Source organism: Ambystoma mexicanum, chromosome 11 (assembly GCF_040938575.1).
Source record: "Ambystoma mexicanum isolate Mex_15411 chromosome 11, UKY_AmexF1_1, whole genome shotgun sequence".
In the NCBI taxonomy this organism is placed as follows: domain Eukaryota; kingdom Metazoa; phylum Chordata; class Amphibia; order Caudata; family Ambystomatidae; genus Ambystoma; species Ambystoma mexicanum.
The window spans coordinates 992,318,193-992,344,038 of NC_090934.1; the positions used below are offsets into that span (position 1 = coordinate 992,318,193).

At 45.5% G+C, this 25,846-nt stretch overlaps 1 protein-coding gene across 5 annotated transcripts in view; it reads right to left on the reverse strand.

Moving 5' to 3' along the window:
- The window catches only part of ARNT2 (aryl hydrocarbon receptor nuclear translocator 2), an 861,066-nt gene that overhangs the window by 281,333 nt on the left and 553,887 nt on the right, over positions 1 to 25,846 (reverse strand). The window lies entirely within an intron of this gene.

Below are 25,846 nucleotides of genomic sequence, written 5' to 3' on the forward strand. Positions count from 1 at the left end.
CCTGGTTTTTGGAACTGGAAATACATGTTTTGTTGTAAAAAGTATTGTTTGTTGGTGAATTAAAAACAGCTTCCTTGAGCACTTGGCAATCAGACCTGTTGTGAGGTAGGAGACTCGGTGGGGGCAGGGAAGCATTGAGCTAACCAGGCTCTAACAAAAGACTGGACAATTTAGGAAGCTCATTTCATTTGAGAAGAATCTCCAAAGCTCTTGGAATAAACTAAGGGGAATGTTACTGGAAAGTAAGAAGGGTTTTGCGGTAACTGCATCCACTTTGAGCTGATTGTTTGAGACAGAAAGTTTGTTTGAAAAAGTATTTGTTTCCAGGATTAAAACCCCTTTCTGATAACCTAGGAAGCTGTGTCAATTAGGAGGGAACACATGTGGATAGGGCAACTCCCTTCTAACATAAGCAGACTGATAACCTTCTAAAGAAGTCAGTGTCTGCTGGAAGACACCACTCATGCCTTGGGAAGAAATGACAGGGAGTATTGTTTCAGGGGGCACAGGAGGACACCACAAACACCGCCAGCTATTAAAATGTGCATTGTAAAACTCGGTGTATCGCTAAAAAACATCACAGCTCTAGGAAACCGAACTTATGACTCAGGAAAACATTGGCATGACAAACACTACGTTTCTCAGGGTTCGGGTGTCCCAAAGTAACCCTGGAGCCTATGCAAGCAATATCTCGTTAAACTGTGTGTTCTCAATTGGTTGGTGGATGACATTTACCTAATCAGCATACGAGTAGAATTCTACCTGCTGTGACCCGAGAGATGGTCTAGATCGTCCTCCTGTGCTAAACTTCAGCACCGAGTCATGCATACAATGTTTTGTAACTGTGTGTAAATGTGACGGGGTGGCTTCTGCCTGCCTTGAAAGAGTGAGGCGAGCAGAGCGAAGACCAAATATGCAGAGTGGGGTGCGAGAATCTGCATCTTCGGTGGGGGCCCAGGAAAGTTTGAATGTAGCGATATCCCAGAAAAGCTAGCGGCCCAAAGTCTTACAGGAAGAACCCTTGTGACTGGAAGCAGAGTGTGCACTCTGCTCTCTGTGTTTCGACTTTACCTGGAAGCCTACATTCTTACCCTGTCAAAGATGAAACATGGAAGCCTACATCCTTACCCTGTCAAAGACGAAACATGAAAGTTGGAGACAAACACTGTCAGACTGTACAGGAAATGAGAAAAAGCTGAACTGGAGAGTTCCATTAGGAAGCTCTGCTGGCTCCAAAACTGTGCCAATATCCACAGACACCAGACATCACAGCGACCTGCGTGAACCAATGAATCTGTGCTTCCTTCCATTAAGCTGTATAGCAGAGTCTGGTGCCAGGCCTCCATGGACTGCCATTTCCATAGAAAACCTGCTTGCTGCATGTACCCGACAGAGGCAGGAACACCGGACACCCTAACTACTGATAACAGACAACACCAAAAGTCTGTAGTTACAGATGCCAAACCAGAACCAAGAACACAAAGTACTAGTGGGACACGAAAGCATCCAAGTCTTACCTGAACTTAAAGTGCTTCCATTTATGTACTTCTTCAGTACCATAACTCTATCAATGGCACACAAAGCCACGTTACACCCCAGTTTCAGCAGTTATCCTCTCTTCCAAACATCCTTTGGTAGCTCATAAATTACCCTGCTTAGCAGCAAAACCTTGCTGTAGGCACCTGAACATTTGTTTGAGAAGTACTGCAGTTTTTAAAGCAAAACAAAGGGGGTCCTGGGAAATCCCTCTGCCAGACGACAGTCCTGGTTATGAGACCATTACCCAGATTCTTTAGCTCACTATCTTTCACAGAGAAGAAATATCCAAAATATATCAGTCTTTGTCCTGCTCTGGGGCAGTCCAGCACCGAAATGCTAGGCAATTCTCCTCTGAACAAGAGTACCAACAGCAACCCCAAACACGTGTTTTTTTTTTGCATATTTAAGTAACTTTGGGTCTCACCCTAAGTTACTAGGGGAATCCAGATGTGGACCCCTTACTCACTATTCTTAGAGAGGCACAGCTCCACCCTACCGATGAGGTCCAACCAGACCGAAACATGTGTCCGGGGTTGCTGTTGGTACTCTTGTTCAGAGGAGAATTGCTTAGCATTTTGGTGCTGGACTGCCTTAGGGCAGGACAAAGACTGATAGGTTTTAGATATTTCTCCTCTGTGAACGATGGTGAGCTAAAGACTCTGGGGTAAGTCTCTCGTAACCAGGACTAATCTCTTGTAACCGGGACTAATCTCCAGCAGAGGGACTCCCAGTACCCCCCTTGTTTTCTGCAGTGTTTAAATCCAGTGGTCAGAATAAACTGCTGCCCTGAATGCAGATGCTGTTACAAGGGATTTGGCCCTACCTTTAACATTGGGGAAACTGCAGCATCAGGACGATATCCTGCCCAGCCAATCAGAAGACACAGCATCTCTTCCATTTCATTGATTCCTTTGTGAGACTACCTTCTAGCTGAGGAGGCATGAAACCTAGGCGCTCCTGGGGCACTGACTACTGATGCGGTAGTCAGAATATTCAGTTGATATTGCCAGTAATTCTAGCTGGTAAAGTCACCGTTTTTGAACACTTACATTACTACTCTTCATAACATTTTTCTTACCTCCTCAGAAGATCAAGCTCCTTTTTCATAGCATCCGTGGGTGGACATTCCCCTGTTGAATGCTAAATGTGTTACATTTAAGGGTTGCCCTGAACTGCTCGGTCATCCCAATGCTCGGTCATCCCAACCATCGAAAGCTTAGAGGAAAGCCCTGTGGCCTAGCACTGGGTCACTTCCTCTACTCCCCTGAACATAGGGGAGGAGAGGAACCATTCAAACAACCAGAAACTTCAGTTTAGTTTAGTTTATTAGGTATACATATAACAAAACAAATGTTTTATATACCGAGATTACACATTATTACAGTATTAAAATACAAGATTATATACCAATTTACTAATAACTCACATTTAAAAAACACATTTGATTTCATACGACAGTCTTGAGGTACCCTACATAATTATACAATACAATGTAATATCAATACAATTTTCTTATAAAATATCACCATAAAATAAATTAGATTTATGTCATTACCACTCATAAACAATGGCCACAGTGTCTCAATTTCGTCAGGATTAATGGTATTATTATATGACTTCATATGTTTGTATCGCAGTGCATACAGACTATCACATACAATTAGCAAATGGTGTAGTGTCTCTGTGACATTATGGCCGCACAATCGACAGAAACGCATGTCACGAGGAATACCCATTTGTGTTCCATGTGTGTCCAATGCCTCAGAAATATTAAATTTTAGTAACAAATATTGCCGCACCGTTTGAGGGCTCGGGTATGCATTAATATAACTAGGGAGTTTGCAACGTGATGAGTGCTCATTATAATAGATTCCACTAAATGTTTTTGTGGATAGGTTTATCATATGCTGTTCATAGCAGACTTCCTTCAGTACATGCTTTAATTTTAACTTCATGAGGGGCATACTCATCAATCTATATGGGGAATTCTGGCAATCCCATTTGCTATGAAGTTTTTGTAGTTTGCCCATTATTCCAAATTTAGAGTTACGCACTAGGCGCAAGTAGGCAACCATATATGCACCAATGATTGTGTCTATCTGGAGACGTTTCAGCTTCTCAAAGTTAATAACGCAATGGTTAACAAATACATAGGAGATTGCCACCAGATCAAGTTCAAGGTATATGTGATCCGCACTTACACATTTGGGTAATCGAAGCAGCTTCCTAAGCAAACAAACTTCGAATTTTACGACAAGTTTAATTAAATTATGGCCCCATATAACAATAGCATACAATAGGACTGCTCTTATCTTTGCAATATAAATTGTCAGTACTGCAGATACTGAATAACCACTATTACTTCCGATGAAAATGCTCAGCGCATTGGTAGATACCATGCACAGAGCTTGAAGCATAGACCAGTGTGCCTTCCAAGTTAAGCGGTCATCTACAGTGATGCCAAGATATTTATAGGTATTTACTTGTTCTAAGATTTCACCATTCAGTGACCACACATATTTTTTAGGACACCTTTTTTTTGTGAAGACCATCACTTTACTTTTGTCTAGATTGATCTGTAAGCCGTTATCGATACAATAGCTGCTTAGAGCATCTAGCATCAACTGAAGACCAGCCGGTGTATAATCAAGCAGAATTAGGTCGTCGGCATATGCCAACCATCCAATAATCACCTCAGTGATCTTCACTGGGTTAGCTGCTGCTATACAGAAAGCTTTTCCCATGTCTGCAAGATACAAATTAAACAGTGTCGCCGCGACCATACACCCTTGTTTGACACCACTAAAAGTCATCATAGAAGCTGACAATTTCCCCGCTGCATTCAAACGAATACGCACTGAAGTGTCGGAATGCAACAACATTAGCATCCTCAAGAGGCCAGGTGGAATGCCCCAATCAGACAGCTTTTTCTACAGTCTATTTCTCAGCACCGTATCGAACGCAGCAGAAAAATCAATAAATACACAATACACGTCAAGGTTGCGACGACTCCATGAATGTTCAACTGCGGTAGTTAACAACAACTGCCCGTGCAAGGTGCCCGACTTAGCTCGAAATCCAATTTGATTGGGTGGAAGGATATTACATTCCGCAATCCACACAGTCAATTCTTGCAGAATAACCTTTGCAAATATTTTTGAAGACGTATCAAGCATTGCGAGCATCCTGAAATTGCTTGGGCAGTCCCATGCCCCTTTCTTATGGATAGTCAATATATGACTTGTCTGCCATGACTGAGGCACTACACCTGACACACCTATTTGGGTAAATAGGCGGTGTAATGCCATGGCCCAAAGCTCAGGCTGTTGTTTTAACAATATATTGCATACCCCATCGGGCCCTGCAGCTCTAGAATTTTTAAGCTTAGATATAATCAACATTATATCCAATATACTTGCATTACATACCCAAGGTTCGCCAGGGATAGCCAAAACCGTAACATGAGGGATCACCCTACCTAGGGTTTTGGCTATATGACATTGCCATTGTTCTTCCGATATACAATTAATAGATAATGGACGTTGTTTTGCATGATGGAGGAGTTGCCATATGCCAACAGAGTCATTCGACCTTGCCTTCTCAGCAATCTGTTGCCATAATCGGGCTCCACATAACAATTTATGGTTAGATAGCCATTTCTTAAATTTCTTTTTGGCATTTCTAATTTGGAGCGAGATGCCCTCTGGATTGGGCTGAGCAGCATTATCCAATAAAGCTGCTTGGATTTCATTTCGCATCACTGTCTTAGCCTTACTAATTGCAACATCAAAACCCACCCGACACCTGACTTGCATATTAGATTTTTCACTCATGCCAACGTGACTGCGTCTAGCAGCCACTTTATTTTTAATTGTTGACATGGTATTAGAAAAATCGGACAGCATGTCAGCGGTGATGTTATCTCCTTCATACTTTGTTTGAATGAATCGCGGCAAAAGCATGGACACTACATTATTTGCCTTATCAATATTCCGTGGATGCCAATTAATGCGATTACCACCTTCATTAATCGTCAGCTGACCATTTTCATCATATTCACTTGCATTTACGGTCGAATCAGGTAACTTTAGTAGCCAGCACATAGGGACATGGTCACTTTCATATCTAACTACAATGCTCATGTCCTTAATGTAGGTGATCCCGCTGATATTAGTGAGGGCATAATCGATAGTAGATGCAGAACGGCCCTCAACTCTGGTGAAAGCCATATGACGATCGCCAGGCGTAATACCATTCAGTTTCACTATCCCATGTGCAGCAAGCATAGAATGCCATTTAGAACCCTGCCGATTAGACTTCGGCACAGGCCCCACTGATGCTTTGAAGTTCCGATTATCATCATTTATCATAGGGAGATTGCCAATAAGTCCATTAAAATCACCAACAATCCAAACAGGGGAAACCTGATTGTATTGTAATAATACATTGTTGACATTCCCTATATTCGCGAGAGACATAGACATATTTGGTGGATCATATACATTAATTAGTATTATATCTAGTGTAGGTCTAGAAATACGAGTAACCAAAATGGAATCAGAGGACAGTATTAATTTTTCAATCCGCCATGGCGGTGTAACCGACACCAAGAGACCACCTTTCGGGCGTCCCAAAGGACCTTTAGTAGCCCTCTGATGGACTGTACTTCTACCATCTAATTGTACTTCGGCAAGCAGCCAGGTTTCCTGTAGAGCGACGACACCAAATATATCTATCTTGCTCAGCAACCCATCATTTTCAAATAGGTGGGTATGCCCTCTGGTATTCCAAGAGAAGAGCATATCCACCTTGTTATATCACTCGCGCACAGCACCAAAATGAGGCTTAAATGCCACGGGTAGCCATTGCCAGTAACCATCTAGACATTGATTGTTTTCTATTGTTGTTGGTGGATCAGTGGTTCCCAGTGGTATGACCCTCGGCACATTTGAGAACCCGACAGGTCTGTCATCAATTGTCCTATTAGTTACACTAATAGGATCAATAATCTCTTCTTTTTTAGAGTTAGTTAAGCTTTGTTGGATGCTAATACAAGCCTTAGAGGGGCCAGGATTGGGATTACGATTTATCGGAATTTCTACTTGGAGGATATTATATCCTAGTCGAAGAAAGTTAGCCTCAAAACTCAAAACATACTTTAAAGAAGCATCCGTTTCAAACCAGATATTTGAGATAAACTGATTCATAGCCTCGACTTGATCGACTATGCGAATGTCATTGGATGCGATAGCCCTCAATGGAACTATAGATTTAAATATGCACAATACCGCAGTGCGATTCAAAGGAGTTGGAATGGGATCTTGGTACAGTTGGACCAGTTGAAGGGCAGATACCATCTTGCTTTGCACATTGGTACTATTTCCATTTTTAAGTGTATCAAATTCAGCTAAGGTGCTCTTAGGCTGTGCCCAAACTGCCGGAAGAGTCGGTTGATTGTAGGCATCATTTTTATCACATGCAACTTGCTTGGCTACTTTTTTTGAGACTTTTTTCTTTTGGGTTTTCGATTTACTAATTGCATTAACAGCAGCTGGATTAAGAGGAATCACAATATCCGCTATTACAGGAGTTTCAATTATTACCAGTGATTTTTCGTGTGAAGAATTTAAAGGTTCAATAGCTTGTGTAAGATCTCCAAGTGGTTGTTTCTTTTTACTACTACTTAGTTCCTCTGCAATATTCCTACATTTACCATTATTCGTGAACTTATTGCGTTTGCTATTACGATACATGAAAGCATGGTGTACGGGAGGAGGTAAATACGATCTACCTTTTTTCTTAGATTTTTTTTTTGGCACGTAGTGGGGTGGAGAGTGTTGTTTATTCAGATTTTCACTAGAACGCCTATTGCATGCCATGTGGTAACATCCGCGCATGTTTTTGTGTATAATCAGCGACTGAATCGTTATCTTCTTTTCCAAGTTGTCACATTTGGAAATAAGTTGAGTCAATAAATTTTCTAAAGCATAAAACATGTCGTCAGAATTCATGCTTGCATCACTCAGACTTTTAGGCTGAGTAGTAGTATCCTTAACGATAGATTTTGCCACAGGAAATTGAAAGATAGAATTGGATATATCTGTAGAAAATGTAGGAAATGAAGGAAAAACTTGTTCAGATTGATCAGCTTTGGCTGAGACTAATTTCATGACAGGAGAGGTATGATGATTATCATTACCAGCTTTGCTGCTTGGTTTATTCGGTGGAGTATAATACATGGGAGTCGATGCAACCTCCATTAAGGATTGGTCAGGATCGAGACCCAAGTATTCCACCTCTAGATCATCCATGGCAGAAATGGCTAGATCAATTGGGGCTTTTGCATTTATCAATGGAGTTTCATGAATCAAGGCAATACTAGAATTAATCTCAGGGACATTAGGGTTGAGTCCGCATGTTGGAATAAAGGTTTTCGCAGTGGGGTTGAGATTAAGATTAGTCATGTCATCAGATATATGTATAATCTCATTCGATCCATTAGTAATCACATTGCTAATTATGGAGGGAGAGGTAGTGTCAGGACAACATAAAATGTCGCTTAATAATTTAGTGCTCACACAACCTAAGTCATTAGTTAATTCCAAGAGCAAAGTATCTTTTATAGATTCCACAGAGATGATACCCACAGGAGCATCAGGTAAAAGAATATCTTTTTTACAATAATATTCTGTAATCTGTTTACACAATGGTAACACTTTCTTGGGATGCGATATTATTTTAGGAACACATATTCTCCTGTTTCTAAGATTTTTATGCATGGCTATCTCACGCTCATATTCATCCATCACTTGATTTAAAATTTAAACAAAAAAAAACACCAATATGGGTATGAGTGCAAGCAGCAGTAGTATATGCACCATATAATCAATATAGTGCCATGCAGTTAGTTCTTTTAGTGCATTTACTGCATTTAGTGCAAATTGCTCAATACCTGAACAGATAATCTAATCAGATAAATCAAAACTATAAAATACCATTTATCACAGTACAATGATAAAATGTAGGGTACCTTCAAGTTAAAACAATATTATTATAAATTAATATACAATCCAGTGTTAAACAACCATAGGGTCCAGTGTATTGTTTGATGTTAGACAATAATTTGAGACGGCGTAAAACCGACAAAAATAAATAAATAAATAAATAAAAGCAGCCTCACTCAGAACCACAAGATTAGGAGCCAATAAGCTATTAAGCTAATAAGCTACTAAGCTACTAAGTACAAATACAAAATACCACAGCACTTTCTGCGTGCCGATATAATGTCAGCTGAGCCCAATGAATCGAGGGACACGGTCAATATACCAACCTACTTACACAGCATGATAGTTATAGACATTAAACATACCTTAAAACTAATCAATTAGATTTAAAAATACAGTTTTTTTTTTTTAAAATAACATGCGCACTTAATACTTGAAACAATATACACCGAGGCGTAAGCTCGAGGTATAAAATTCTACCGTATCTCTACCGTGTCTCGCTGCGCAAGGGCTTCCACCATGAGACAGTTCCCAAGGGTTAATCGATGACCTGGCACCTGGGATAGTCAGACAGCGAGCCAATAGCCCTACTATGTCTACATGTACATGGGCTTATGCGGCCAAATACATGATTATAGCCACGAATTTTCCAATCAATGGTATTATATTGTTCTGCGGTTCGCTTGCCGCGCAGCAGAACAGCAAAACAGCCACTTGCAGAGCCACTTCAGGAGCGCGCGCGCAGGAGCGCGCGGCTGGCTCTATTTAACAGCGATGTGGGCGTGGCCTAAAAAAAATATAAAAATATAAATTTTATCACTCTATAATTATACTAAAGTACATATAAGTACGTATAATTATATTGGGTTAACAGTATTGGTCCACAAGTAGGTCGTTTTGGGTATCCAAGTCCATACAAGTGTTCATTAAGTACCGGGAGGTAGTATCCTTAGGAAGAGATGTAAAGAGAGGTCTCCCACAGCAAAACAGCCACTTGCAGAGCCACTTCAGGAGCGCGCGCGCAGGAGCGCGCGGCTGGCTCTATTTAACAGCGATGTGGGCGTGGCCGGCAGGTAGTATCCTTAGGAAGAGATGTAAAGAGAGGTCTCCCACAGCAAAACAGCCACTTGCAGAGCCACTTCAGGAGCGCGCGGCTGGCTCTATTTAACAGCGATGTGGGCGTGGCCGGCAGGTAGTATCCTTAGGAAGAGATGTAAAGAGAGGTCTCCCACAGCAAAACAGCCACTTGCAGAGCCACTTCAGGAGTTGCCCTGAACTGCTCGGTCATCCCAATGCTCGGTCATCCCAACCATCGAAAGCTTAGAGGAAAGCCCTGTGGCCTAGCACTGGGTCACTTCCTCTACTCCCCTGAACATAGGGGAGGAGAGGAACCATTCAAACAACCAGAAAATTCATTTTAATCGAGCAACTATAAAAAGGCTGTTAGCCATTTTAGCAAGTATATTGCAACTGAGAAGCCCCACAAGCCTTAGCAATGGAAAAAGAGGTAACTGTTGAGGAAGTACCACCATTATTTGTATTGCTCGTTCACGTGTTGTGCTGTTTGTGTGAGGGGATTAAACGTGTACATTTCTCAATGCAATTAGTATTCGATTTTGGACCAAAACATTGTTTTCTGGTTCGCAGGGAATCCAATGTCTGGGCAGAGCAGAGCCCTTTCCGAAAACCAGCCTGTAACAAAGGTGCACTTCCTAAAATCCCACTCAGTGGAGTGAAACGACATCTACACTTTCATTCCACTGTTTCTGATCCTGCCTGGAGACTTTGCTCTGCTCACATCCTCCCCAAATCAAGCTTCCCTCAGCCAGGGCTTGCAGTGGGAGTGTTCAACCCCTGGCCGCTTCTATCCGGAAGCCCAGATTCTTGTTGTCGGTAGCTGTGATGATCTGTGTGCAGCTAACAATTGGGTTATGGTCTTCCCATTTGACCTCCAGTTCAGGACCCAACTGGCTGTGTGCTTGCTACAGCAGGCTCAAGTTTCTCTGCACTCTGGATTCTTGGGGGTGCCGTGCCAGAATATGTGCCCAGGCATGGCGTCTAGTAGGGTCAGACCTTTTGGCTTTGGCTCAGTTATGGCTGCACGTAGTACAAGTATAGTGCTGAGATTTTGATTCAAGCCGACATGGATTCAAAATATGGGCTCGCACCACCAAACACAATTATCATTTGAACTTTCTCTATTTATGGACTATCCCCACACCCACCATGTCTCACCTGGACTATCCCCACTCCCACCATGTCTCACCTAGACTATCTCGCACACTCACCAGGTCTCACCTGGACTATTCCCCCACATCCACCATGTCTCACCTGGACTATTCCCCCACACCCACCATGTCTCACCTGGATTATTCCCCCACACCCACCATGTCTCACCTGGATTATCTCACACAATCACCATGTCTCACCTGGACTATCCCCACACCCACCATGTCCCACATGGACTATCCCACACCCACCATGTCTCACCTGGACTATCCCCACACCCACCATGTCTCACCTGGACTATTCCCCCACACCCACCATGTCTCACCTGGATTATTCCCCCCACACCCACCATGTCTCACCTGGATTATCTCACACACTCACCATGTCTCACCTGGACTATCCCCACACCCACCATGTCCCACCTGGACTATCCCACACACTCACCATGTCTCACCTGGACTATTCCCCCACACCCACCATGTCTCACCTGGACTATTCCCCCACACCCACCATGTCTCACCTGGACTATTCCCCTACTCGCACCATGTCTCACCTGGACTATTCCCCCACTCCCACCATATCTCACCTGGACTATTCCCACTCCCACCATGTCTCACCTGGACTATTCCCACTCCCACCATGTCTCACCTGGACTATTCCCCCACACCCACCATGTCTCACTTGGACTATCCCCACTCCCACCATGTCTCACCTAGACTATCCCCACTCCCACCATGTCTCACCTAGACTATCTCACACACTCATCAGGTCTCACCTGGACTATCCCCACATCCACCATGTCTCACCTAGACTATCCCCACTCCCACCATGTCTCACCTAGACTATCTCACACACTCATCAGGTCTCACCTGGACTATCCCCACATCCACCATGTCTCACCTGGACTATCCCCACTCCCACCATATCTCACCTGGACTATTCCCACTCCCACCATGTCTCACCTGGACTATTCCCACTCCCACCATGTCTCACCTGGACTATTCCCCCACACCCACCATGTCTCACTTGGACTATCCCCACTCCCACCATGTCTCACCTAGACTATCCCCACTCCCACCATGTCTCACCTAGACTATCTCACACACTCATCAGGTCTCACCTGGACTATCCCCACATCCACCATGTCTCACCTGGATTATTCCCCCACTCCCACCATGTCTCACGTGGATTATCTCACACACTCACCATGTCTCACCTCGACTATCCCCACACCCACCATGTCTCACCTGGACCATCCCACACACTCACCATGTCTCACCTGGACCATCCCACACACTCACCATGTCTCACCTGGACTATCCCCACTCCCACCATGTCTCACCTGGACTATCCCCACTCCCACCATGTCTCACTTGGACTATCCCCACTCCCACCGTGTCTCACCTGGACTATTCCCGCACACCCACCATGTCTCACCTGGACTATTCCCCCACTCCCACCATGTCTCACCTGGACTATTCCCCCACTCCCACCATGTCTCACCTGGACTATTCCCCCACACCCACCATGTCTCACCTGGCTATTCCCCCACATCCACCATGTCTCACCTGGACTATCCCCAGTCCCACCATGTCTCACCTGGATTATCTCACACACTCACCAGGTCTCACCTGGACTATCCCCACACCCACCATGTCTCACCTGTTCTATTCCCCCACACCCACCATGTCTCACCTGGACTATTCCCCCACACCCACCATGTCTCACCTGGACTATTCCCCCACACCCACCATGTCTCACCTCGACTATTCCCCCACACCCACCATGTCTCACCTCGACTATTCCCCCACTCCCACCATGTCTCACCTGGACTATCCCCACTCCCACCATGTCTCACCTGGACTATCCCCACACCCACCCTGTCTCACCTGGACTATCCCCACTCCCACCATATCTCACCTGGACTATCCCCACTCCCACCATGTCCCACCTGGACTATCCCCACTCCCACCATGTCTCACCTGGACTATCCCCACTCCCACCATGTCTCACTTGGACTATCCCCACTCCCACAATGTCTCACCTGGACTATTCCACCACACCCACCATGTCTCACCTGGACTATTCCCCCACACCCACCATGTCCCACCTGGACTATCCCCACTCCCACCATGTCTCACCTGGACTATTCCACCACACCCACCATGTCTCACCTGGACTATTCCCCCACACCCACCATGTCCCACCTGGACTATCCCCACTCCCACCATGTCTCACCTGGACTATCCCCACTCCCACCATGTCTCACCTGGACTATCCCCACACCCACCATGTCTGACCTGGACTATCCCCACACCCACCATGTCTCACCTGGACTATCCCCACACCCACCTTTTCTCACCTGGACTATCCCCACTTCCACCATGTCTCACCTGGACTATGCCCACACCCACCATGTCTCATCTGGACTATTCCCCCACATCCACCATATCTCATCTGGACTATTCCCCCACACCCACCATGTCTCACCTGGACTATCCCCACTCCCACCATGTCTCACCTGGACTATCCCCACTCCCACCATGTCTCACCTGGAATATCCCCACTCCCACCATGTTTCACCTGGACTATTCCCCCACACCCACCATGTCCCACCTGGACTATTCCCACACACACTCACCAGATCTCACCTGGACTATCCCCACTCCCACCATGTCTCACCTGGACTATCCCCACTCCCACCATGTCTCACCTGGACTATCCCCACTCCCACCATGTCTCACCTGGACTATCCCCACTCCCACCATGTCTCACTTGGACTATCCCCACTCCCACCATGTCTCACCTGGACTATCCCCACACCCACCATGTCTCACCTGGACTATTCCCCCACACCCACCTTGTCCCACCTGGACTATCCCCACTCCCACCATGTCTCACCTGGACTATCCCCACTCCCACCCTGTCTCACCTGGACTATCCCCACACCCACCATGTCTCACGCTGTGCTTACTTCGGGATTGTTGCAAATGACGTTGTTTTCTGTTTAAGAGGTCTTTAAATGTTTTCGGCTTGGTGTGTACACCTTGCACGAAAAGGGGTGGGCTGATGGACACCCATATTACATGTCTTGAAATAGGTTGAATTATCCCTCAAAATGCGTCCTGCCATTAATCTTGAACTAAATCTAGCTCTGCTCCATGAGAGGCTTTACCATAGACACTGTTCTGATGCATCGACACTGCTGCAAACTCGTGCCTCCCCTCCACTTGACACTGACGGCCACCTCTGGCGTACACTGGTGCCCCAGCAGACTATGCATTAAAGCCCTCATCTCAGTTCTTTAACTGCTTTTCAGAGAGACCGGTTCAACTTTTTTGTGCCTCGACAACTTGCCTTGCCGAAATCCGTTAGGAAGGAGGGCCTCTGTTGCCACCATGCCAGGACAAGGCAGATGGGATGGCAGTACATTCAGAAATCGACAGATAATTGGCCCAAGGGCCCTAATCTGCAATCCCAGTGTTTGCTTCGACCACAGTGTAAGGATGGTACAGAGGCCTTTAACCGGAGGACCCTTCGGTCTGCAGCCACTTGAGAGGGCTTTGAAACTGGAGTCACTGGTTTGTACCCGTGTGCCTCCCTGTTTGGAGTAAGGGAAGGCCCTTCGTGCAAGGCTGTTTGGAGTAAGGGAAGGCCTTCGTGCAAGGCTTCCAGCATGATGACATCAAGACCAAAGGAAAGGCTTCGGCTTGGCTCTCTGTACTCGTAGACCGTGAGCTAGTTTGTCACATCCACTCTGGGAGCTAAAGGGTGTTTCACTGAACAGGCCCAGGCATTCTTGATGCTAGGAGGTCTTGCATTTTCAAATAGGGTCCCACTGGTTTGGCGCTCACTTTCTGCCACTTGCAATGCACACACGCCTTTTCTGGTTTTTCTGAAAGGCTGACTTTTTGCAATTGGTTTTGCCTCAAGGTTGTCATGCTTACTTCAATAAATAACATGTTGTATTGTACTCAAGCTCCCTTTGGTGGTGGTTCGTTTTTTTTGCTGTTGAAAGAAATTAAATGGACGGCTTTGAATGAGTAACTTGTGCTTCACTCCAACAGGCCGAGGAGGGCGGGTCAGTGGCTCGCCCTCCCATCTCGTGATCTTGGCTTTGAAGAAATCCCTCTGAATACGCGTCGTTCTTTATCGGCCTTGCTGGCACCGCACCCATGCGCGGCATGGCTTGGTCCGAGGATGCCCACCCGCCCCACTTCCTGCTGCACGCAGATACAGGCCGCCTGTTGCTCTTGGCCCTGGGAGCGGCTTTCTGGTCTCATTTTCCCACCGTGATGAATGTAGTTATCTTCCCAGGAAGCGAAGGGCTGAAGTTCGGAGCGCTGCCGATAAACAGACGGGTAAAAGCGCAGGGTCGCACCTGAGAAAGCAAGCGAGAACACCAGACATGCGTACTATGGCACCAAGGGGTCCTGCGGCACAGAGTGAGAGTAACGCGCGCATTACACCACAGGAAACCAATACGAGGACTCGCCTCGGCCCCGATGCGAATGCAAGCAAGCACACCATCAAACTTCCACGGCAGCACACGGCGTAGAGACCATCAAAAGTGCAGCAGCACAGGGAAGGGTACCGGTTTAAGCAACGAATAGGCCTACCGCGCCCAAAGCCCCCTTGGGAGAAGACCAGGCTGACTACGGTAGAGATGCAGAATAGGGAAAAAAACGACCCCGGAACTTGCAAACAGAATTCAGAAAGCACCAGACCCAGGGTACTGAGTGAGGGCACTGATCCTGGGTCACAGCATCAGGGCCTGCAGTGGCAGGATGAAGGCGCCATTGCTTGCAGCACAGAGACACAACACTAAAACATACAGCAACACATGAGAGCACTAAGGTGATGGTACCAGGGCCTGCGGCCTAGGAGAATAGCACCGTCCAGTGCTGGAGCATCAAGCAAGTTCACAAAGACATGCAACATAGGACAACGGCACCAGGTCCTGCTACACAGCCGCATCTTCTAAAAACCGCTCATCCATTCCAGGACGCCCCACTCATCCAAGAACCAAGGCGTCCAACTATCACCCTTTCCTGTTCCTAACAGAGCCACAGTACTCCCCACCTGTCCATTCATTAAGCACCGGGCAACCTCCTTATTGACTCCATTCCAGTTTCTACAAGGGTTTGATAAACAACAACTGTGTGTGCTGTGCACTACAAAATGCCCCCCACGAATTGGCTCAAGCACTCCAGCTGACACATTTGAGTGCAAAGAGACTGCGATTAATCGCCAGTAGAAACTGCCCCCTATCACACACACTTATTATAAACTCATCGGATGCACGCACGCAAGACACGTTTTTACTAAATACTCCAAATTGGCTGAAACCTGCAATGGTGTATTTTTTTTTTTAACACAAAGGTAGAGTTAAGGAAAGATAAGGAAAAGAGCACGTCATCTAGAGGGGCCTGAACTTTGAAAGGTGGAAAGGATACATGCAGGCACCTTAGCCATGACCCCATAGGCTACAGCACCAAACCCTGGGGGAATCTGCGCCCCGGTTCTTAAGTTCCTGCCGCACTGTGTTGAATTCGGTCATCGTTTTTAGAATAAGAAACAATACGATTTGCATTAAGAGACTGAGCGTTCCAAAACAACGGTGTGGGCAAATGTTTGCCAAATACTCCATGCGAGTTGAATATGGCCAAATATGCATGCAAGACCTGAAGTTTAGAAGAGTTCACTTTAATTTTAGGCCCTGCTGCACTGCTGTCTCCTATATGCATCGAGTATCAGTATACAGCGACTAAGCATTCGCCCAATAATAACTACTGCTTGAAATGCGCGCTAATAATAATAACATCATTGCAAGACAATTTAGAAAACTGGGAGGTCCTTAATGGGGAGGAGCTCCTGGGGGCTGTTCAAGTTCCAGGACATTTGGTAGCCTTTGGTCCACTAATGCTGCAGAGCTTCGAGGCTGGCATGCCGGAACGCACAAGAGCCTGGTCACAAAGATGGATGAACAGGAGACAAGGCGCTAACATTTTCACACCGTTTTTATTTGCAATACAAGGAGGTTGTGGATCTTGGGGAATAAGAAAACAGAAGACCATGCCAGCAGGGTAGTGATCTACAAGTACAAAGCTCGCTCCACCCCACAGTCTCTCTGCCAGGGGTTCATCCGCTGACACACTGCAAGCCTCAGTTATGTATCTGTATTGGTGTGTACCTCTGTCAAGCGCCCCGTTTCTCAAAGCTGGGGCCGTGTTCAATAAATACCATAATAACAAATAAATAATAAAAGCCTAAACACCAGGACAGGCTGAGACAAATCTTATGGGACCCAAGCGTTTCTTAAAAGAAGGAAACTTTCCCACAATGACAACAAAGTGTCAAGATGGGTCAAACACTACAGTGTATTTTCTGCTTTGCAAGGATGGGGGTCTATAGTCCAAAAGTCCAGACATGATATAGAAAACAAGGTTTCTCCTCAAGATAGTGTCCCACAAAGTCAATCACAATCTTGGGGAGTTAAAGTGTCACTGTGCATGTGTTTCATCTGGCTGGGTCAGGTCCTCGGAGATGCTAGTCAGTCGTAGATCGTCATCTGTGCCTTGGGTGCATCGACTCCCGGTACGGCGAGATGGTTGAGTGGTCGTTGGACCCCTAGTGCCCTCATTGGTTTTGAAGTGGGCAGGTGCATAGTTCTCCCTCCTGCCATAGGGCACAGGGGTCTGTCTCCTTAGGCTTGGCTGGCTCACCCAGGACAACACATGTAAGTATTCTCCCCATTCTCACATGGGTCATTCTGGATAAGAGTTTCTCGCCTCTACCTGGACACTATTTATAGGCTTCTTGGGGTCTAGCTAATGGCCTAGCCTGACCCCTAGGCTTCAACCCCACCCGGTTTTTCTGTGTTTACCCCTTTAGGTCTTGGGGATATAGTTCCCTGCATGCTCTGCTAAATTGAGGGATGCAGCACCAACATGCTTCAGGAACCAAAGGGGATATAGCATCCTGATTTTATCAGCAACCATAGGAGATTTAGCATGCCTGGCTCTCTCTAGCAAATGTTCCATTACCCTCCAACTGTTTCCTGCCAGTGGCTGTCTCCAGGTTCTTCACAAACCATTGTGACTATTCCAGGGAGATCGTCATCTCCCTCCTTCGGGGAGCCAGCCCCTCTCGGACTAGGGAAGTGAGCTTGCTACACTTAGCACACCCTTCCCTTATGGAACAGGGTAGGCAGGATCCCTCTGGAGGAGACTTCCCATTAGAGGTTAGAAACTCTAACAGGGGAATGTCGTTATCCCCCATCCCCAAGCATTAACACTGTTGTAGGGTGTTGTGACAAATCTGGACTATTCATCCTTTCTCCCCAGAGAGCCACCCCATTTGAGGCTAGGGAGGTGAGCCCGCTCACCTAACTGGGAGCGACTCCCGGTGCAATGTACATTATCTGCGTATATGGGAACTGGAAAGACTTACTTCTGTTTTGAAACCACCAAACAGTGACAGTTCTTCTATCACTCTGGTTTCAGGTAATGCTGGATCATGCCTGGACTGGACAGGCAAAGAGCATCAACAAAACCTTATTATTTATATCACTTTGGATATACCAAATAGTGAAGTTTCTTCAAACTCTTTGGCCTCAGGCAATGCTGGGTTTCATCTGAGCGGCGTAGTCAAGGAAGGACACACCCTGTTTGGTTGATCGTGATGACGCACTTGAACACAACATATGCTGGGAGGAGACTGAATCCTATGCAGAGGTGACCCGCTGTGGAGAAGACATCCTGGAGTGGTGGAGCCACGCTAAACCGCAGAGCTGCCGGCGGTGTAGAGAGCAAGCCTAACGCTAGCAGAACGCTGGAAGGCCGGTGCCTCATTTGGCCGAGAAGCCAAGGGAGAGGGAGAGGGAGAGACGGGGAAGCACCCGTTTCCTCTGGTGGTGTGACCACGAGAAAGCCATAGTAGGCCTAGGGCCTAGCAACCGTCAGCAAGACCAGATCGCCAGGTAGAGCCCAAATCCCCAAGCTACATGCCAGAAGGGCATTAGCTGCCAAGAGAAACAGTACCAGGGATGGGAACACTCCCACGGAGACTACCGCTGAGAGGTACAGATACTTTGAAGCAAGGCTGGACGAAGTCACGGGAAGTTGAGAAACCGGAGAGAAATTGGCCTGTGTGAATTAGAGCAAAAGAAGTACAAACGCTTTTTACCAAGGCTGGGAGAATCTACAAGGTTATGGGAGCCTGAGAAAGTCTGAGAGTCTAGCCAAGCTAAATATTACTACTTGACATCTAACCTGGGGAAACCGGCAAGGTTACGGGAACCTGAGAAACTAGTGTGGGCAAATGCTAACTTTCATGCCACGTTTTTTTTTTACATAGGGCATGTCTGCCAGAGAGTCGCATGACTTCGGGGAGTTCAAGAGCCACAAACTTGTTATCCAGAGACTTCAAGAGAAACATATAGAAGATCTTTTTCTTTCAAATATCAACATCTGCCAGAAAGACGTGAACTGTTGTAGACTTGTGGTAAGAGGAACCGAACAGAGGGTCTATTCTTTTGCACAATATCTGTAAGAAGTATGGGAACTGGTGCAAGTTATTGAAGAACTTTTGAACAATGTACGATAGCCAAGTGTTCGGCTAGGCAGACGTCTAACCCAGAGGCTGTGTCCTGGTCTCCCTAAATATCTTTTTTTTTTCTAAACCGGTTGGGCCAGTTAGTTGGTTGGGATCTGGATGAAGACTTATTTTGGACTCACACCCTTAATTTTTAGTTTCGAGAGGTAGGGAAGTTCCCCCATAGAAAGAGGGCAAGTTAGGAGTTTTCCTTTTATTTTAATAAAACCAATTTTGACTATGTCATTCAGTCATCCGACTCCTTTTTCTGGCTCGCCACAGTATGCAGGGGTTGGACTGCTTTTGCAATGACCATGTACAACCTTTACTAATGGATGAATGACTTGGCTTCTGACCCTAGGTATGCCCAATTTCCTGTGAAGACTAAGGAGAGATGAGTGAACCATCCCATTGGAGGAGTGTCCCTGGAACTGCCAATAAGGGAGGAGGCCGAGTATGCCCTGCAGAGCTTAACTGCGCCAAAGACGCTGAAGGAGGTGCAGCCGGAGAGAGAGAGAGAGAGAGAGAGGGAGAGAGAGAGAGAGAGAACGCAAGTGTCGGCGGGCAAGACCGCAAAGCCCACCAGGAGAGTGCAGCAAGACGCAGCTAATGGCCGACAGAGGCAGCCAGGGGAGGCCAAGAGAAAGATTGTCTCGGTAGGATGGCATGTCGCCCAGTAGAGAAGCCACATAATTAGCCCCGCCCCTACTGAACTCTGAGAAGGATAGAGCACTCCACGAGAGACAGAGCCCTGTAGAAGAGATGCGCAAGCGGTTCCCTGCCGACCGCTGAACCAGCAAGACTAGCGAGCCCTTCCAAGGAACACTTGGAACACTCAGGTGTGTGGGGTCTCCAATGGAGAAGAAAGCATGTGAGGAAGAGAGAAAACAGCCCAGATTAAGGAAAGACAAAGAACACCCCAGAGGAAGGGAGTAAGAGGGAGAAGAGCCCTGCAGTGGGGAGGAAGAAGAAAAAAAGCCTCAGAAGGGAGAGAAACTGGAAGATCTGATGAGTGAGCAGAACATGAGAACATCCCCAGCGTGAGGAATGAGAGTAAGAAGAGTCCCAGAGTGGAGAGAGCCTGAGATCACCCCGAGTGGGGAGTGAGAAGAACAAGAGCCCCAAAATGGGGAAAGACTGGGAGGACCCCAGAGTGGGGAGGAAGAAAGGCTGAAAGAATTCCAAAGTGGCAAGAGACAGAGGCCTTGGGTGGAACACCTTGAAAGCATTCCAGCAAATCAAGAACTGTCGAACGTGAACTGGGGGCAAAGGCCTCTACTAAAATGGGACAGGTTGGGGTTAGAAGCCATCAGCCACCCCTTCCAGAGAAATAGTTATACAGAGGTTTTTCTTTGATTCTTTTGTTGTTTTCTTTTGGATAAGAGTAGGATTCTGGACAGAGGACTTTAGTTAATTTACAGACACCTTGACGAGCAGACTTTATAGAATGTGACTGGAGCTTGTAAATTCAAGGAAAGATTGGGTGAACTTCATACAAATAAAAATCTCAAAACAAAGTCTTAGTGTAGGAGTCCCGATTCTGACCTCCACACTGCCTACATTGCCCTTGATCCCCTGCCCACCAGGTCTATTAGGTCCCCTTAAGCTTACCCCATATTGGTCCCTAGGTCTGCTCTTAGTGGACACCATGGGTCTACACATTCCAGCTCTCTCCCCCCTCCTCCACATCCTGTTCCCATGCTTGCTGCTCTTGTTCTCCATTCTTTTCCTACAACCTCTGTCTCTCTTGACTCCCTGCGTTCTTCCACTCTCTCCTCCTCCGATCTCTCTCCAGCTCTTTCCTCCCTCTAAAAAAAGCTATGGAATTCTGCTTTCTTTCCCACAAAGCTATTGGAGTTCTGACCACTTTTATATGGTGGATAATAATGCGATTAAGGCAATATATTTTCTCATTGGCTGGCTCATTCCCTTTCCGGCCCAGATTGGGTCTGGACCTTTGTGTCCACATCCCCATCTCTCTTCAACCCAAGGTGGGGGAAGTTTTCTAATGATCTAATTTGTGTCCTGGCCAGGCCCAATAGGTTAGGGTCAAACAGGAGAATCAGGACTATTTTCCGACCCAGTGCTCTGCCTGCCAAGTTCATGGGTACCTGGTGCCCCTGAGCCGGCACTATGCAGGCAACTTGCTGTCACCTCTCTGGTCATGCACCTTTAACTGAATGCTGGATTTTGCCATTACTCGTCCAGCATAAATGCAAGATTCCACTCTCTGCCAGAGGCTTTGTAAGGGATCAAAAGTAAGACACAGACACAGTGACATGTTAAGTGTTGGTTACAGACTTTTTTTAAACAAAAGAAAACAGGATTTGGAGGAATCCCATCTTTCCCTAACCCTAAGAGGGATTTCCCTGCCTCAATAAAACTAAGGAACATCTGTCAGGATGTTAAATCAAAAAGCATCCTCCGTCCTGTGTCCAAAACCTTAAAGTGACCCTTACATTCTAAACTATATATAAAATGTCTAAATGGGGATATCTGTAAGCTATATACTTGTAGCTTTCTTTTCAAGTTCCAAACAAAGTTATAAGGTGCAGAAAAGAAAAGGAATAAAGTTCCACTAGGAAAGGAGTTCTTCCCTTCCCACAGATTTCTTCTGTGGTTCGGATGTCTCTTTGTTATTGTTTGTTCAAGGGGGAAGACTCTTCCCTGGAGTCTCTTTACGCACATAGTTCTTTTGAATATTCAGTCATTTAATCTCTGGATCTCAGTTATCCTTAAAGGGGTATGGTTCTTCCCTTTGCCATCGATTGTCACTGTTTCACAACTCCAAGGACCTTTTTTTTTTATCCCCGATCGTTTTCAATCCTTTCCTTGCCCCTGGTTTACTCTCCTGCCAGGGTTTCGCAGTTTTGGCTTTTCTTTCGTTCTCTGGGTTTCCTTTATCCTTCAAAGGTGTATGGTTCTTCCCTTTCTGCATCGATTGTTACTGCTTCACAATTTCAAAGGGGTTTTTACCCCTGAGTTTTCTTAACCCGTCTAACATCCCTGGTGTACTCTCCTGCTAGGGTATTGCAATGGAGTTACTTATCTTTCAAAAGGTGTATGAGTCTTCCCTTTTTGTATTGGTGATCAATTGTCCACAATTTCAGGGTGGCTTGTTCTGGTCAGCTGTGTCAAATTTAAATGTCGGAGTCTTAGGTAGCATTTTCCAACGACTATAACGCGTCGCTGGTTTACTGCTTCTGGCCATCATTAATCCATCCCTTTTGTCTCAGTACTATAAAAGGGCTGGCAGGTACATGAGGTGGTTGGCTAGGAAAAGCTGGGAATTCTCCATCTACATTACAATAAGCCATACAGGAATGTTGAAAAGGCATTTGGCGGTCACTAAGAAATACAGCTGAAGGATTATTCTGATCCAGTATTTTTCCCTCTCCTTGGAGATTGTCCCTCCCTACGTGGTCCTCCCGCAGATAGCTGCCCTCAAGGTCAGAGTCAGGAAGCTTCTGCTTTTCCCTGGCCACGTAAGAGCAGCTTCTTTCTAAGGAATCAGTGATGATGTTACTCAATTCGTCACAGCTCGCTTTAGATTATGATCCACAATTCATGTCAGGTTTTGTTCCTCTGGCAGCCTTGCATTGGGACTCCTGCTATAGGTGCATGGACTTGTGGGCATCGGCATACTAAGCAGCATATGTTTCGGTCACCCCTGGGGGGCTGAAGGGGTGGTGAGTGTGTGTGTGTGGGTATGTATGTGTATTGGTCTATCGTCTAGTCTGGCTAATGATGCCCTTCCAGCTATCAGTAGGAAATACATAGGGCCTGGATCTCTTTTGCTTTAGGGGATACCCTATTTACCACCTTTAGGTTTTGCACTACAGAGTAGGTGGCTGCCCTTGGTCCCTAGAGTTCCCCACTTTCCCTTTGCTGGTGTGGCCACATTGACTTCATCACAACCTCCTTTAACTTTTGTTCGACCCCCACCCTGCACACTTGAAATGTAAATATACTCAATACCCAAGCAAAGGTAGACATCTCTTACAATGCACCCCATATGCCTGTTCAAACATCTTGCCTAACTTGATGAGAGGTTACTATGAAAAGACATAGAAAAGCATCTGGACAGGGGGTGGTACTTCTGCCACAACAACAAATTACAAACCACACCCCAAAACAACATCCAAAATGAACAAATATCTACAGTAAGCACTCATCCGGTTGAACACTGGCAGCCCACCCCTTCCAAAAATTGGCTATTCATTTGCCAAACACTGAAGATTGGTTAACATACGTGACACGGTTTTATAAAGCAGAGTTGTACAACATAATATGCAAAATGATCAGAGAGCCTTTAACAGCTGACAAACAAGATAACGAGAGCAAAAAATAAAATAAATCTAACAAAAAGCATTGCCGAGTAGCCATACAAGTTGAAAGTACAAGTTCAAGTGATCGAACTGGCATTTTCTGGCTTCAACTAGTGCATTCTAAGCATAGAGCTTCTCTGTAGTGGCCCATCCCCCTTTTTATATCTCAGGTGGATGAACTTGACCAAAAAATGTTTTAAAAAGTTAAAAGGAGAGCATCTGTGATGAGACTCACACTCGACACTAACTGCGATTGAATCCCGTAGGCGAGTGTTCCAACCTCCAGCTCACCAATGCTGTGGCTCTGACATGCAATTGAGCAGTTATGTCCATGAGAAAGGTGTGCCAATAGGGTGTTTGAAAAGGGCATTTATGTGCAGGCATGATATCCTCTGTTCTATGGCCAACTAGGCACTTAGGCTTAAAACGGTAGCAGGCGCCCCATACAGCTCTCTCGGCCGTATGTCAGACATTATGTAGCCAAACTAGCAGTGATAGCTCTCAATGAAACGGGTAAGAAAAAAGAGCAATATGCTTAAATGTCACTCTAGTACAATAATGTTCTGCAGTTAAAGCGGGTAAATGAAAACTACAAGAACCATTAAGCAACAAAAGCAGGACTTCCTGGGCTGCAAACATGGGAACATTTGGTATGGCATTATCCTCTTTGAGTGGTTGTTCACATCGCACACTCGCATACCTTCCGATATGAGAAAGGAGGCTCCCGTGCAGATCACATTTATAAAATTTTACAGTAACTTTATTAGCTTTTCAACTTCATGAACACAATAAAACCCTTTATGAATCAACTGAAGTTGCAAGGCTTCCCTTACAGCGCGCAGCCCTCTACCGGCATCAAATATCCACTTGGTGACCAGCAGAAAAATGCAGAACAACTATTCTTTCTGACCAAGAATGGGTGGTAGCCATGTGAATCTGGAGAAGATGCATACAAGCTACAACTGTTACAGGTGAGTAATATTTCCATCTCCATTATGGGGCCTTGTTCAACAACACAGCCCCATAAAATGTATCAAGCGTAGGCGGGAATAGATAGGGCCTACTAAAAGGGACTCCTTAAGCTACCCAATACACACTGCACTCTAAACTAGTATCACATTCAAGAAGAGAACTGTTCCAAAGATATAAAATGGCCTCCACATTTTAAACAGGGAACTATTACACATACATCCAAGTTTAATCCTTACGTGTCAGACGGGGAAACATTATGCAAGACTGCTGGAGTACAAGCACCAATTTGCCCGGGGGAGCGAGTCCACAGGTGATCCCTGAATGGGAACCTGCCAAACTCTTATTATTTATTGGGTGTAATAATCAACCTGTTTACCTAAGAAAGAAATTCCCCTTTATGGAAATTACTGAAGAGCATGAATAAGGTACTGCTTGAACAAAAAAAAAACACGCGCAATCAATGCAATAATGTAAAGTCCTCGTAGGATCTAAAGTATATAATGGTTTCACAGCAGATCTAGCTTAAGATGAGCGGAGAGAAAGCGACTAAAGGAAAATGTGACTTATTTTAACAGTATTTTTACGTCTCGTATCTGTTTAGATGTTGATGCTTTGCATGGGTCGTCATCTAGTGGAAGGTCTGGATTACTTTTCACTTGGTTATTTGAAGATTTGTACTAGGTGTCAGCATGGGAAGATAAGTAGTAGTAGTAGTCTTGTAACCCCTATATGCACTTCCTATAATGCTCCCGAAAGTCGACACCACAATCAAATTGTTACAATGCTTCATCCGAAGTCTGATAGTAGAAATTGTGTCGTAGAATATATCATGCCTAGAACACTGTAATGCTTAAAATCACATCTATATAAAACCAATCTTGTATGTAACATTCAAAACACTCATTTAAACACACATCTGAGTAAAGCATTTTTCAGTGCTCCTCCCCCTTTTTTTTTTTTTTTTGCACCAACCTGCAGGGAGTTTGGCTGTGGTGCATTTGTGAATCCTAAACAGATTCAAATCGTAAAAATACTGTTACTTTTTCCTTTTGGAATGTGCCAATCTATTTTAGAATCACCTGCTAAGCATTGATTAGCAAGCCGTGTTTCTCCCCGAAAGAGGTTGTATGATTGGGACAGTATTTAATAGGGTTCTTTGCTCCAATTGTGATTAACCCT